The sequence below is a fragment of the Sciurus carolinensis genome, chromosome 4 (assembly GCF_902686445.1).
Source record: "Sciurus carolinensis chromosome 4, mSciCar1.2, whole genome shotgun sequence".
NCBI classification, from domain to species: Eukaryota; Metazoa; Chordata; class Mammalia; order Rodentia; family Sciuridae; genus Sciurus; species Sciurus carolinensis.
Window position 1 is genome coordinate 144,570,747 of NC_062216.1, and position 16,737 is coordinate 144,587,483.

Here is a 16,737-nt window from a genome sequence, read left to right on the forward strand (position 1 = left end):
CTAATCTTAGCCCCTATGTCTCCTGCAGACTCTACAACTCATGGTCTCTGATTTAGTGTCCAAACTCAATCTCTCCCACCCCACCCTTTTGACTTCCTCGTCAGGCACCTCTCTCCCCAGTGGTCCTGAGGGTTGAGTGCCAGCATCCGTGCACCTGTTGTGGAGAGCTGTTCTACACTGGGCAGATCAGGACCAGGTGCTGAGAGTTGTGGGCTGGTCATATATCTGTGAGTGCTGAGCCAGATTTGTGGCTAGGGAGGGGTTGGGAGAACAGAGATTGAGAGGCCACAGGGCCCTGCTGATTGCTGAGCCTGGTGGGACCAGTGGATTGGTGAATTCCAGACTGGGAAGGGAGTCAAGGACCAGAATGTCAGGTCCCAGTGAGTGGTGGCCTGAGTGATCCCCAGGAATGTACTGGGTGCCAGACGGATTGGCTGGGTGAGCCACGATCAAGATACCCTCACACCCTCTTCCAACCTTCTGACCTGCAGAAGCTAGTTCCGTCCATCTCTGTGCACTTTAGGACTCATGGGACTGGGGAGAGCCTGGCTCTCTCCAGCCTCTGTGGCAAGATGGTGGCTTTTAGCACAGTTAGCAGGAAGGTCTCAAGTGCAACCAAACCTGCAGGTTCCTTGATATTGGACTTCCAGGCCCTGGTTGGTGTCCCAAGATGGAGGCAGCTATGTTGGCAGGTGGGGCTGCCACTGGCAACGTGGTATCAGGGGGAGGCTGTGTTCAAAGACATGGTACTGTAGCACAGTGCCGCATCAGGCATCACTGCCTCCAGGCCCTGGCAGGTGTACCCCGATGGGAGCTGTCTTGTCTCAAGATGGTGGTGGCAGCCGTGGAGGTGTCCCAAGACGGAGGTGGCTGTGTTCAGAGATGAGGCAGCGGTGGCAAGCAGCACGGTGACGGTGGGCAGCTGCATTAGGAGATGGACAGCAGGGCAGCAGGGCAGGGCCACACGGCACCTTCACTTTGATTTTTATGCAACGAAGTAAATTCCAAATGGAGTAACACGATGTAGCAAAAAAAAAAAAAAAAAAAAAAAGAAAAAAGAAAAAGAAAAAGAGAGAGAGAGAAAAGAAAATTAGCAATTTTTGTAGAGTAATAACCTCTCCATTTAAAATCAGTTGAAGAAATGACATTAAAGAATGAATATACGTGGTAACATAAAATTAGCTAAGAAGGCACAAAATTACCTTCAGGAAACGAACAATTATTGGACCTTATTCTGAGCCAAGATGACTCCTTTAAATTGCTAGAGAAACAAAGACATAGCTCTGTTCTCAGCATAAACAAAAGGAAAACAGAAATGGAAATAGTCCTGATATCACGGCATCCAGAAAAGAAGGGAACATCTATATCTGTCTATATCTGTATTTCAGAAACACTTCCTATGGTTTTTAGCTGCCAAGCATTCAATTGTTAAAAAGTCATTTAGCTAGGAGGAAGTGTGCCTGTAAGACCAGAGAGAGGCTGAGGCAGGAGGATCATAAGTTCCAGGACAGCCTCAGCAAGTTAGTGAGGCCCTGCCTCAAAAAATTTTTTTTTTAAATTAATTTAACCCAATGTTTATGGCTCCACAGTCCAACTGTTACTTTTCAGGCAGAAATGTCACCTTAGGAGCCTCTAGAAAGTCCTCTGCAACACCCTCTCTACTATCTTCATACATGCCTCACCTGCGGAGGCAGCTATGCTTGTTCCACCAGAAGAAAAAGACCAAACCACAAACTCAGCACAGACCAGATATATCCAATATGAGATGGCGGTAAGTCACTGCAGAAGGTGCCAGTGCAAAAGAGGATCTGGGCATGCCTCCCTCAGCCCCAATGCGCCTGGATGATCCGTGTATGGCCCATCAAAAAAGCCCCCTTGCCACCTCACCTATGGGAGAAGGTGTCTTTAGAGCATGAGCTTTTCCTCATGTTGGATCAATGAATAAAAGTTTTGCTCTTCTCTGCCAAACCCTAGTGCCTTTTTTTGGTCCCAGTATCCCTGGGTAGGAGTATCCTCTAAGGGAGGTCTGTAACACAAGAATCTTTCCAATTCTTTAAATATATTAATTCCTGTGCTTGTTTCAGTAGCACGTGTACTAAAATTAGAAAGATAGATTAGCCAGGCCACTGCATGAGGATGACACCCAAATTCGTGAAATAAATATATTAAATAAATATATTAATTGAATTGAACATATTGATTCCTTTTACCCACCATTTACGGATCAGGTTCATGGTTCAGACATGCTCATCTCTACACATTAAAGCTTAGGTGTCTACTGGTAAAGACCTCTGAAGCTACCTAGTGCTACTCTAGTCGTTTAGTAATAGTTTCCCTTTCATTATTTATGCTGATCTTTATGTGACATATAAAAATCATATATCAAGATATATATATATCCCTAAATACACTAATACACTATATATTATTTTTACAGATACAGATATATATGGAGGCATTTGCCATGTTGTCATTGGAAGCAATGTAATATAGTTAACTTTCAAGAGCCCACATCTGAGTTTTCACTTTGTCTCAGTATCCTATTAACATTTTACATTTCATTCTTGAATTGTTTTCTTGATCTTACATAATGTATAATAGTGACTGTGATTTTGTTGTTATACTAATACTCATTACACTGCATTATAGTTATACATAATAGTAGGGTTCATTTTGACATATTCATAAATGTATGTAACAATTTGCTCCATTTCAATCCCCAGTTCTTCCTCTTTTCCTCCCCTTTACTCTCCCTGTTTCCCTTCCTCTAATCTATTCGTCTTCCTTCTATTTACTTTTTTCCATTGGCACATTATTGTTATATATAAAATTGTAATGCATTCTGATGTCTTCATACATGAACACAGCATAATTTGGTCAACTTCGTTCTTAATACTTGTTTATGTTTCCATTTCACAGTTGTTATTGGTAGATGTTTGGCATGTTGTTGTTGTTGAAAGTAATTTAATATAGTTAGGAGAACTTTGGTAGCATATCAAGAGACCACATTTGTGTTTTTATAAGTGTGAAAACTCAGTTTTCATATTTACTAAAGAAGTTGATCACGGTTTTTTTACAATAAAGATAAAAAGACAATATGAATTACTTTTATGACCTCGGAGAAATTATGCCATATAAATTAAAATAAGTGATGTTCTTTTTTTGGGAGGGTGAGTATCGGAGATTGAACTCAGGGGCACTCAGTCACTGAACCACATCCCAAACCCTATTTTGTATTTTATTTAGAAATAGGGTCTCACTGAGTTGCTTACTGTCTCACTTTTGTTAAGGCTGGCTTTGAACTTGCGATCCTCCTGCCTCAACCTCCTGAGCTGCTAGGATTACAGTATGTGCCACCGCACCTACCAAATAAGTGACGTTCTTATTTGCTGATGCCTGTTTATTTCATAAAACCAACCAATATCCCTGTCCTCTGTGATATGTTTTATATTGCTATTTCTCCAAGTAATGACATAAATTCTAATATGTTTACTTATAAAGGTTCCTATTACATGTCATCCTTGAGGGAAACTCTTTGGGGATTACTGTTTACTGAACAATTCCCTTTCATGCAATCTGCTCCACATTATAATGCCCTAGACATATTAACCTGTATTTGTACAAGTTAATCTAATTTTCTTCAGTTTCTCTATATTTTCGATACCCAACTTCCTTAGCAAGAATTCCCAATGAAATAGCATTGGAGCATTTTAAATGATTAATAAAAAGTTCAAAAAATTGGCTAGCATCAAATTCAAAGACTTCAGCTTTGAATACTTCCAAATGGAATTCAGAAACATTTGTAAATTTATTTAGCTTGTCTCCTTTGATACTTTTATTCCCATAAAATTTAACATATTCAAAACAGTATTAAATATTCATAAATATTAAGGTATTTTCTCCTTTTTGGGTTAGCTGTAGAATGTATTTTATCTTGAAATATTCTTCAAGTAAAGATTTATGTAAAACTCCTATTTAGAGATTTTCAAATGATTTTGTTTTTTGTATGACTTTCTTATTTGAAAGCAATACAAATATACTTCCTTAAAACTTACAGAAATAAATGAAATTTTATTGGAAGATATTAGAGATAGCTCAAAAAAAAAAAAAAAAAAAAAAACTTTGAGAATGTCTTAAACAGAAACACTTCACAAATAAAGCCAGCCACCATTACATTAACAACAGGAAGCCATAATCCTTAACAGTAGTTTTATTATTAATTTAACTCAGGTCCTAACTCTTCATTTATGTCACTGCAAATCCTCTATAAAGAGTAATTGTCTATCTCAGTCTGATTAAATCTCCTCATCTAATCAAGTATGATCAGACGAAAGTGTAATCTGAAAGGTACATGTGTAGCAAACTGATTTCTATTCCTTTGAATCAGTGTATGAGTTTCTCAGAAGGGATTCTGGCAACATCACACTACAGGAAGCTACAACTTGATTTATCCCATCAAAATCATACATATTGCAAACTTGAATAAAATCCTGTGAATAATTTTCAGGAAATATGAGATGAAGATTTTTCTGTTGGTCAACAACTGAATAAACAGAAATGAACAAACTCTGATCATCTTGAAGTTCTATTGGAAATAACCAATCAAAATCAAATGTTCTCAGAACTAAAGATCATTATTGATTACGGGAAGTACAGTGAAAGAAAGGACATCAAAACAACCTGAATTGGGGGCTCAAATTCCCTTTGGATCTATTGGTAGGAAGAGTTCTATCTGGGGAATTGACATCTATTCTGAGACAGGAAGGAGAGCCAGCTATTCACAGGAAAGAGGAACTTTAGGCAAAGGTATTAGCAAGTGAGAAGTCTGGAAGGAGAAAGAGCACCTTGTATTGGCACGCATAAAGGAGGCACAGGCTACAGAATGGAAGGAACAGAGCACTAAAGCCAGTAGAAAGCAAGAGTTTGGGAATGTGGTAGAAGAAAATTGTGACACAGCGATTTCATCTTCAACATTAATTAACAATATTTCATGCAATTAAATCTGATATTTACATGTATAAGGTTCAGCATGAGTTTTCTGATTTATAATCACATTTTTAAACCAACATCCAATTTTGCCATTTTTATAAATCGATTGGTATGTGTGCTTCATTCGTCTGTAAATCAATTTAGTAGTTAGTTCTGAATAATTAATTTTACCTTCTTTTTTGTGAATAATAACCCATTTTTAACATTTCCTTTTGCTTTTTTGATAAACAAGCAATTATTAGCAATACCACCAAAAGTACCCTCCAATAATTCAGAACTAAACTAGGAAAAAAGGCAGATTTTACCTTTCTCATTTTATTGTTTGTATTTTCCCCTCATCATTACTCCCTTTGGTAAGAGCCAAAAAATGTTTGCATGAATTTTTTATTTTTTATACATTGTGGTTGAATCAAAATAATTAGCATATCCATCACCTTAAATACTTTATATGTGTGTGTACATGTTGAGAACATTTAAACTTACCTCTCTTAGAAATTTTCCAAGAATGCATCATAATGATTATAGACACCATGTTTTACAATAAGCCTGAACTTTTCTTTTTCTCATCTAACTAGAGTCTCTTATGGTTTAGAAATAAATATAAATACCCCTTAAATGTTCATGTGTGAAGCAATGCAAGACTTTTCAGAAGTGAAATTATTAGATTATGGAAGTTGTGACCTAATCAGTGGATTAATTTACTGATATGGATTAATTCCTATCACCTGTCATTGTAGGCAGGTAGGGTATGGCTGCAGGAAGTAGGTCACTTGGGACATAACTTTGGTATTTATAGTTTGTCCTTGGAGAGAGTTCTCTCTCTCTCTCTCTCTCTCTCTCTCTCTCTCTCTCTCTCTCTCTCTCTCCTGATTGCCATGTTCTGAGTTGCTTTCCTCCACCATGCCCTTCTACCATTATGTTCTTCCTCACCTCACACCCAGAACTGTGCAGTCAGCCAACTAAGGACTGAACTTCTGAAACTGTGAGCCAAAATAAACATTTCTTCCTCTATGTTGTTTTTGTCAGTTCCAGAAGAGGGCTTAGGTTAGTCAAGACTTTAGCTGTACAGGCCCTAGTGGATGGAGAGAATGCTGAAAGAGTGTGCCCAAGGTGGCCACAGAAGCCCCCATGTGACATCAGCATCTGTCTTGAGGAACCTCAGGTAACCTTGGATGTTATGGGTAAGGAAATCCAATTCCTTGTTAATACAGGGGCTATTTGCTCTGCTCTGACCACTTATGTGGAGAAGTCTTCTTCTAGTTCACTTTTGTGATAGGACTTGAAGGGAGAAAGAAAGAAAAAAGATACTTTAACTGTCCCATGCCTTGCTCATAATCTGATTTTTACTAATGAATTTCTAATAATCCCCAGTTCTCCTATTTCACTACTAGAATGAAACTTGATGGCAAAACTGGAGGTATTTATCTACTGGGGATACAAATCCCAAAACTCCTTATGGGTATTTGTGACCCTGTACCTGAGGAGATTGATTCTCAAGTAAATTCTATGGCTTGGTATGCAGAAAGGTCAGGGAAAGCTACTTACCCAGTACATATAACCCTAAAAGGCCCTGTTCATTACCCAAATAGTAAACAATATCACCTGTCACAATAGGCAGGTGGAGTATGGTTGTAGGAAATAGGTCACATGGGGAGCATACCTTTGGAGTTTATATTTTGTCCTTGGTGAGAAGATCTCTCTCTCTCTCTCTCTCTCTGTTCCTTGGTTGCCATGTTCTGAACCACTTTCCTCCACCATAATGTTCTTCCTCACCTCAGGCCCAGATGTGTACATGTGTACATGCATACACCATGCCAAGCAATTTCAGTGCTAGGATTACAACACAGAGAATCTCTTTCACACAACATGTTTCCTGTCAATGATGATAAAAAAATGAATTTTTGAGAAATAGCTCAGAAATGTAAACCACACAAGAGTTTTCAAGTTTAGAATGGGAAAATAATAGTGATATATTCACTCAATGGCACAGTATGTAACAAAGGACAAATTAGCTATAGCCATGTGTCAACATGGTTGAACCTTGGAAATATAATGTTAAGAAAAAGGAGTAAGTCACCCAAAAATTCATACAATATTATGCTATGTAAAAATCCGTAGAAATGAAAATAAACAGGGCATTTACAATAAATGTATTATATGTTGAAAATATACATATATTGTAAATGTTCACATTTAAAGAAATTTTTACTACAAAATTTAGAATTGTTATTAACAATTAATAACTAATTAATTACTAGGTAGTGAAAGAAGAGGGGCACCTACAATATTTCTTAGGTATTGACTTCATAATTTTGATAGGACACAATTAGGGTTTTTTATCAAATCCATATGACTATTGCTATAAATATGAATCAATAAGTATTGTTATTATTAAAAACACATACGGAGATGAAAGAAAAAAATCTGGATCCTCCAAAGACATTTGAATTTAGTGCCAGCCACCTTTAATCCTCTTTCTTCACCTCTGCCAATTATCTCTCCAACACTCGGATAAAGCACCTCCTCCTGCCAACCACACATGCAGACACACAGACATTTATGTTCTGTGACTATCTCTTTTAAATTTGGACCCGGGCAGAAACTTCTTTTAAATCTCCCACTGGCAAGATTTTTCCTTTTTAAAAGACTGCATAATTCATGGTTTCTTGTTTATCCTTACTTACCCCCAGGACAACCAACTTCAAACCCTTAATACACCCATTCACTGCTCGCTGTGTAATAAAGTGTTCTTTACTTATTGCAAAGGATAACTGTCATGAGATTTGGCATACAAATGTGACTTTGAGAGGAACCTTTCCCACATCATTGTAATATAGGAGTGTGTGTGTGTGTGTGTGTGTGTGTGTGTGTGTGTTGGAGTGTTCTCTGTAATGAAATAAACTTGAAAAAAGTTCAGAAAGTAGTCACAGAAATTACAAAATCATTAGAACTGAAAGATATCAAAGTCATTCATTTAATATCAAGACCTGTGAAAGGCAGTGAGACAGTATTTAAAGAGAAAAATACACACATGGAAAATAACTTTAAATCAGGTGAAATTTTTCAGTGATATTCAACTTACAGAATCAATTTTAACTGTAACAATTAGCATCAACCTTTTTCTCTGAATAAGTTTATTATAACTTAAGACCAAAAACAGTATGCCACCAGTAACATTTTCTACATGAGTGCTCCAATTTGGTGCATGAAGATCCCCAAATTTTTCTCATTTCCTCCCCATAAACAATTGTTTCCTTTACTGCCTTCATATAATGGCCTAAAGGCCTTATAACAACTTATCCTGTTCTACTCATTGTATTTTATCCCTGAAACAAATGTATATGCAGAAAGTGAAACTTTAATGACTGCCAGATAATGGGTGACCCCTGGTGAATGTGTAGGTTGGCATCAGGCATTTGCTGGTACTTGTGATACTTCTTCACTGCTATCCCCTAATCTATACTTTGATTGGCAGATACTAATGACATGATCATGACAGCTGTGTGAAGCAAAAGACATTACCAATTCTGTTGACTGAGTGTGTTTTCTCTCATTTGAACACTGCTTTCTATATTTTCATTTTCTTTAGATCATCTATAAGTAAAAACACGTGAAGAGGCTAACCCTAAGGTCACCCAAAACCAAGTGCTAAATCCAATATCTGGATCATGAAATCATGTGTATTTCACTGCAACACACATTCTTGTCTCTAAAATCCCACAGTATCCCATAGAACAAAATTTTCCCAAGTCGAAACTATTCTACTCTTTCTTAGATGACTTGACTTTAATACTTTTACAACATTACAGAACCAATAAAATGCTGACATTAATATTTTCACATAATACAGAAACGAGATTTTATGTTTTTGCTCTAAAAGATTCTGTTTAACAAACCTAAAAGTCTATCATTTTTAAGTGTCCAGACTCTATAGGATGTTTAGAATACCTCAACAGTTATAAAGTTGGAAACAATTACAGTTTTATAAATAAAAACTCTCCTCATGCTTCAATAAGTTTTAATAACTATAATTCATAATAAGCACAATACAGCATGAGATTCTAATAATGTAGATTCATGGTCTCTTGCCTAGGAACATTAAAAAGCCATGAGGCAGTCAGGGGGAGCATTTCTAAAAATTGAGCATAAGATCAGAAATATGAATGTTTATATGTATATGCATTGCAATGCTGCATGTTTGAAAATATATCTACCCTTCTATGAGTGAAGAGTATACCTGAGCAAGTTCTACACACAGGAAAGAAAAAAGAATAAATCTCAATATAAAGTACAATAACTGAATTGAAGTACCAACCTCACTACTTACTTCTTCCCTGATTTTCTGAATTCCAGATTCCTTAATAAAAAAAATAATTTTTCTTGCTTTATCTGTGGTATATTTTTGAATTAAAGTTCAAATACATGGAATGCCTTTATGATATGTTAGTTAAAAACATCATCTATTGTGGTGTGATATAGCTACCATCTATTCTGTTATCTGAGATAATACACTTCAACTTAAAACAGATGAAACAATAGATTGATAGTTAAAATCCATAGAAATAATCATCAAAATAGCTTATGGAGGAAAGTAAGAAATACTGGTTCACACCTGTAATTCAAGAGACTTGGGAGGGTGAGGAAGGAGGATATCAAGTTTGAGGTCAGCTTGAGCAAATTAGTAGACCCTGTCCCAAAATAAAGAAATACAAAGGGGTGGGGATGTGGGGATGTAGTTCACTGGGTAGTTCAGTGGTAGAACAATCCTGGGTTCAATTTCCAGTATACCAAAAGAGAGAGAGAAATGAGAGAGAGAGAGAGAGAGAGAGAGAGAGAGAGAGAGAGAGAAAAGAAGAAGAAGAAAAAGAAGAAGAAGAAGAAGAAGAAGAAGAAGAAGAAGAAGAAGAAGAAGAAGAAGAAGAAGAGGAGGAGGAGGAGGAGGAGGAGGAGGAGGAGGAGGAGGAGGAGGAGGAGGAGGAGGAGGAGGAGGAGGAAGGGGGAGGGAGAAGGGAAAAGGGAGGGGAGGAGGGGAGGGGAGATGAGAGGAGAGGAGAGGAGGAAGGGAGGGAGAGAGAGAAGGAGAAAAGAAAAGGGAGAGGGAGGGAAGATCATAGAAGAAATAATCAGAAGTTATTAATTATTTAGAACTCAAAGATATGAAAACAATTTCTTTATAGATGCCTTTTATGAAGTTTGGGTATATAATTCTATTATAATTTGTGAGATGATATTAAGTAGTATTTAGAGGCAAATCCAGAGTTTTCCGAAGGTTATTATATACCTCTTTATGGAATTCAGGTGTATTCCTTTTTTAGTTTGCTAAATGTTTTCATAGCTAATGACTTGTAAATTTTGTCAAATCTGGGATTTTTTTTCAACTATGATTTTCTATTGTGATCTGGTAATATGCTTAGTAACTTTTATTTTCTAAATTTGAGCAGGAAATAGCTATAACCCTGAAGTAGATCACTATACCTGAAATCATATCTAATAACATTCTAGAATATACTTTGCTAGTATTTTGCTTAGGATATTTACTTTTATGTTTATGAGTGTGATTTGCTTATACATAACGCTGACTTACTTCAAGAATTGTTACTCTCAGAAGTTCTTTAAAGAATCAACTTTGTTTTTGCTCCATGTCATAGTGTTGCTCTGTGAATCCAGTGCTGCTCTCCCCTATTTTTGCATCATTTTCTATTTTTTAATTGATGTCTTTGTCTTTATTATTTCAATTTTCTTTAAAAATTTTGTTGACTGGAATTATTGGCTTCATAGTTTTCACGTTTTCTGGTGCTGAAATATTTTGAGTAGAAACCATGGGTTTGCCTCTAAAATTCAGAATTATAGTCAGTTTTTAAAATACTGTGACCAAAATACTCAACAAGAACAACTTAAAGGATATCATTATTATTTAAATAATTAATTAAATCAGAAACCACCCATAATAAACAATTGCTCTACTTATATATCCCATTATTCCCAACCTTATTTTTTTTTAAATTTTCATGTTACTTTATTAAACTTTATCTACCAAAAAACTCTAAGTCCATTAAGGACACTATATTACCTTTGTATATACCAATTCCCATGCCTATGCTAGGTATTTTTATGAAGGGCTGTTACTTAAATGTGCCATTATTCAATGAGTTGACTATGTAAGTGCAACTTAATATCAACCACATAACAGTAATTAACAAAGATATATGAAATATTATTTTCAAAAATTTGGCTTTATATATGGTAAGGTAAAATTAATATCATCCAAATTACTCCAAAGTAAGTCTTTAAGATTAATTTCCAATTTAAGATTGTAAAGAATGTATTTAAAAAAGTATAATAGATTATAGGAAGATATTTTCCTATTTTCATTCAATTTCCTGATGTTTCTTTATAATATTAAAAGTAGTATTTCTTTATGTATGTGTTCATATATGCACAAATGTTTTAAAAGCTATTTGAAACCATCCTTTATGCTACCATACCAATGTCCCCTAGCACAGAACCTGACAAATAGTAAAAATGCATCATTTGTTGATTAAGTGATCAAAAGTCACTAACTCCATTAGTTAATGAGAAATCTCTAGGCATAAGTTCTCTGTCTCTTTAGGTAAAACTTCCTTGATAAGTTATTATTTTCCATATATATGACAGCCCTCAATGTAGTTATTGAATTATTGGTCCAATTTGGAACATTATTTCATTTATATAATTTGCATTGATGGGCCTAGTTTTCCTGAGGTGAAAGTTGATTATATAATCATTATTTACAGCATCATTTAAAAGTTATTTACTATGCTTCATTTCAATTTGAGTGATTTTTTTTGTGTATTTCTCTTATAAAATCTAAAAAATCAAGGGTCTGATTACACATAATACAGTTTTCCTTTGCCAAATTTAATCAACTTAAAGTTAATTCAGTTATCTGGTGAAATATTTCATTTTATATTAAAATGTTTTAAATAGTTATGTATGTAACTATATCTTTTAGATAAAGAAGCAAATAATATTTATGCAAATATCAGTACTCTAATCAATTTTATTATGATAGTTTTTAGTAGATTTTGGAATATTTTCTCAAAGAAAAAGCTGGGGCTTAATTGATGAATTTATGAGAATAAATGTAGTACAAAAATAATTCCTGAAAAACATTTCATATCTTTCCATGTAATCTTATTTAACAACCTAACCTAATCCTTATGATAATCTATGTGGATAGATTAGCAAGAAATTTAAAAAGGAAAACCAGAAAAGAAAGTTGCTGTGGCCCTGCCAAAGACTTCTGTAGTTGGAGTTAACTTCAAGTAAGTGCATTGGCAGGTCCCCGGCATTGCAAATGGCCTTCTAGAGACCATGAAGGATTTGTAATGGAGCTAGCTGAAGTGTTGTTATTACTCTCTAGGATTCTATTCCTGACTGTGATGATTGCTGAATAATTTTTGCTCCTCACTGGGCCCACAGTAGTATATGCTGGTTCATCTCCAAGTCCTTAGGCTTAGGATACTAGAGAGAGACATGAATTTATTCATACTTGGCATTTCACCATCTGCTCTCATGTTTCTTGGCTTGGTCTGTCCATAATGACAAACTTTTCAGTAAGAAATTGCAGGGTTTGCCAATGATTTCCTTGATGTGCTTCTTAATCTCAGAATAATTTCTAGGGACTAGATCTTGAACATAGTTCATGCTATTTCTCCTGCAAAAGAGCATTACTTTTTTCATTTCCCCATTGCCTAAAATATTCTTATTAAATAAGTATTTGCTGAATCTTTTTGCCTAATGATTGCCTAAAGAGCAGCAGTTTTATAAAAATCATTCTGAAATTTACATACAGAATATCAATCTAGTCTACAAATATTTTCAAAATCACTTAGCTATGTCTTCAGAACACATGATCAAATCAATGTTTTGATCACTTGTTGATTTACTACTTCATTCTATGCACTGTACTGGAACTAAAAAGTATTCATTATACATCAAAAATATTTAATATGCATTCATTACACAATCTACTGTAGTGTACTCTAAATATAGAAATATGTGGATAGTCTATAGTGGCTATCAAAAAGTACAATGCTTACCAATCTCTCAAACTTTTCTTATCAATCAAAATTCCTTGATTTCTTTTTTGAAGTAACAGATGAAATGGATAACCTTTGATGAAAATTTTAATATTTCTATAAAGACAGTAAAACATAGTTTGGACCCATTCTTCATTCATATTAGCATGTGCAAACAAGACCTCACCATTAAGGAAAGTTGGAATGGTGTGCCTTTGTTTTATATAAATTTAATATTATAGTCTCAGCTCTGTTGACTTAAACAATAAACAAGAATGGGTTTGGGAAATGACAGGCTAAAATCTGAAGAGGTAACATTGAACAGAATTCATTTAGGAATGGAATTTACCTTCAACAGCACTTCATCCAACCCTTCCACCCCTCCTCTATTTTATGGATGAGAAAACTGAAGTTTAGAAAGATAAAGAAATTTTCCAAAGTCAGTGGCAGAATGGATTGTAGAACTCGAGTCTCCTAAAATTAAATCCAGTGTTTAGTAAGACTGGACCACACCTTCTATGTCATATGTGCCATACTTTTGTCTGGTCAAAACCCATGCCCTGACCCCATGCCCCAATTCTTTGATTTCTCAGATTTTCGTTTGGGGGTGATTGTTCAGTATGTGATCTTCTCCGTAGAGTAATTTCAGTCATCTCTTGTCAGTTGCTTCTGATAATGAAGGCTGCAAAATTCCGGGGATCATAATGTATACTGTTCCTGTGGATAATTGCAGCAAACAGGAACATGATGAAATTTTAAATTGGGTGCACACTGCAGGTATTTGTATCTTGAGTTACAGATACAAAAACAGAGGCAACTTTTGGTTGTCAGATTAATGCAACAAAATCAATTGTTTCAGACTCCTCACAACACTAACAGTGAGCATTGGGCCAGATGGTTCCTTTGAATGGACCCATGTGCTTGAAAGTCTGAAAGACTATAATTTATACCACCAAACATTAGACCCTCTCTTTATTTCTCTTTACATTCCATGCAAACAACTAGCTTAATTTTGAATCTTAATATTCCAGCTCCCCAATTTCCTTCCCCCTGTGTCTGTCTGTCTGACTCTCTCTCTCTCTCATAGTGCTAACATCAAACATGTTTTTAAATATGTCTTCCATTAGTGGTGTAATAAAAACAAGCAAGTAGAAAGAGCTTGTACTTGAAACCCCCTCAGTGGTAAGTCTCTGTACATTAGAACAGGAATAATACTGATTTTAGGTAGTATAACTATTTCCTTGAATTGAAATCATGCATTTTTTATGATTTTATTAAAAACTGTCATAATAATTACCAGGCAGCATAAAAAATTGTATTATAATGAAAACAGAATCCATTCATTGCTCATGTTCAGTTTTATTTTTAATTTGTTCACAATATGATCCATGACCATTTGTTGCGTTCCTAGGGTCTGTTGGGACAGTTTCAGCATATGTGGAAGTGAATGAGGGCAGAAGTTCCTAATGAAATTCCAGCTCTCTTCTTTCAAGTGGTATGATTAATAATTCAAAATGATATGGATTCCTAACAAGGCTACTGTAGTAAGATCTAATATGATTCTTCTCAACTATCAGAATTACCTGGACTGCCTAGGACCATGATGAAACCAACTGGATAGGTAGAATTTCAGTCTACCAGTTTATCCTAAATAAATAAATAAAGCATGATTAAAGACAGAGTGAATATATATGATAAAAAATAACAGATAAAGCTTCCTATATGCATACAATTTCATTTCTAAAATCTTGACACATATAATACTGATTTTAAAATATTACGAAAATCATGGTCCCTTTTGCACTAAAGTAATTTACCAGTGAGAATTTGTTGTAGTAAGATCATAATGGTAGAGAAGAGATAATTATCTGTTTGTTTTTTACATTCTTAAGTACATATGGAAGTTCTTCATACTGTTTGGGTACCAACTTTTCAAATTAAAATCCAACAACAACCATCTTTTTACCCACTTCATTGATAAATGTACCATTTCTAGTGAATTTAATTTCTTTGCTATAAAGAAAAGTGGTTATGCTTCTATTGTGAATAGTGATGTGACCCTCTGGCTTTGTTTCTGTTGAAATGGTATAGATCTTCATGTCTCAGTGATTCCTTAATACCATCTATTTGATACTGCTTGCATCATTTTTTAATGACTGCTGTATTCATTATGCTGCCAGGAATAATGGATTCCAGTTACTCAAAGATAGTAACTGACTGTGATCCATTTTTGAAAACTACAAATGCAAATCTTACCCAGATGGTGCAGGAAAATGTGAATGATAATTCATTTTATTATTATGCTAACTTTATCAATGAGAATTTTGTAGTATAATCATGGTATAAAAAATTTTTCCAATCATATCGTCTCTGGAACATTTTAGGCTATAATCACTTCATTCTTGGAATGTGATCTGCAGTAGTGACTTTAGTTCTATTTCCATATTTCACCACTAGCAGAGAAAATAAGTAAGAGCCCATTTGTAGAACCAAAAGAACAGTCCCCTTTGCAAATGAACGTTTCACCCTTGTCTGGCATGTTTAAGACCTACCAAGAAGAGCCTGTTGTTACCACACAGCTGAGAGTCAAGAGAGAAAACCTATGGGAAGAGTCCTTTGGCATATTTTACAAGTCACAGAAAGAGTTGCATCTCAGGAACACTGCCCTGTATACAGTGTGGAACCTGTAGAGGATGGAGGGGTGAAAACTCTGGGTGCCAATGATTGAGGGCACACAGGCTAAAAGAATTATGCCCCAGAATGCTGTAGAACTAAGGTAGCCTCATAGTCAAACCTCCAGCAAGAAAATGTCCAAGTGTTCTGGCTTATTGATGGCAAACTATGGACAGTCATACTCATTCTGATTCATTCTGAGTTAATGAGAATTAGAGATGTTGTCAAGTCATCAGTGAAAAAAATTCTGTCATTGAAAAACTACGTCCCTGTTGACAAGAACAATCCTTATTAGCTTTGCTCCCCAAACCTAGGCTCAGCTTCAGGGCCTGTGAGATCCTTGGTGTATCAGGTCAACAAATGTGTATGGGCTGGTTGGGGAGAGAGATGGTAGAAGATCATAAAGTGCTCTTGTAGGGAGAAATGGGCATAGGTTTCACACAAGTCCCAACTTGGTTTAAAATGTCCCACCCACATGGCACAGCTGACCTCAGGGATTCCCAGAGAGCAGATTGGAATTGATACACTTTTTAGGAAGGCATTTTCATCAGCCAGGACCCATTAAGGACTAGCTATGAATTTTGGGTGCCTTTCTTAATTATACTTGGGGTTAAATAATCCAGACTGAGATACTTCAAGAAGACCCTCTGAATAAGGGACAGGGAGCAAGCTCACCTAGGCCTAAGGACATTACTGCTTTGTTGAATGTATTATAGATTCTATTTTAGTATTTCAGAATAAAATTTTTACATTTTGGTTTCTTCTCTTTTTTTGATCCTGTATTCTCTCTTCCTTCCTTCTTGCCTTTCTTCTTTCCTTCCTTTTAATCTAGATAGCACCTAAGACTGAAGTAAACTAACAATCAACAAAGTATAGATTAGGACAATGAAAGCTGAAGTTCTCCTAAACAAAAGCGTACGTGTGTACGTGGTGAATATAACAATCCTGAGAAAATAGAAGCTGTAGGAAAAGTCAAATTCACTTAACAACACTCAATTGAGTAGACAAAGTAAAT

At 35.5% G+C, this 16,737-nt stretch overlaps 1 pseudogene; it reads left to right on the top strand.

The window, feature by feature from the left end:
* Window positions 1–2,071: 2,071 nt before the first annotated feature.
* On the top strand, window positions 2,072–2,171 carry LOC124984092 (uncharacterized; annotated as a pseudogene).
* Window positions 2,172–16,737: the final 14,566 nt, after the last annotated feature.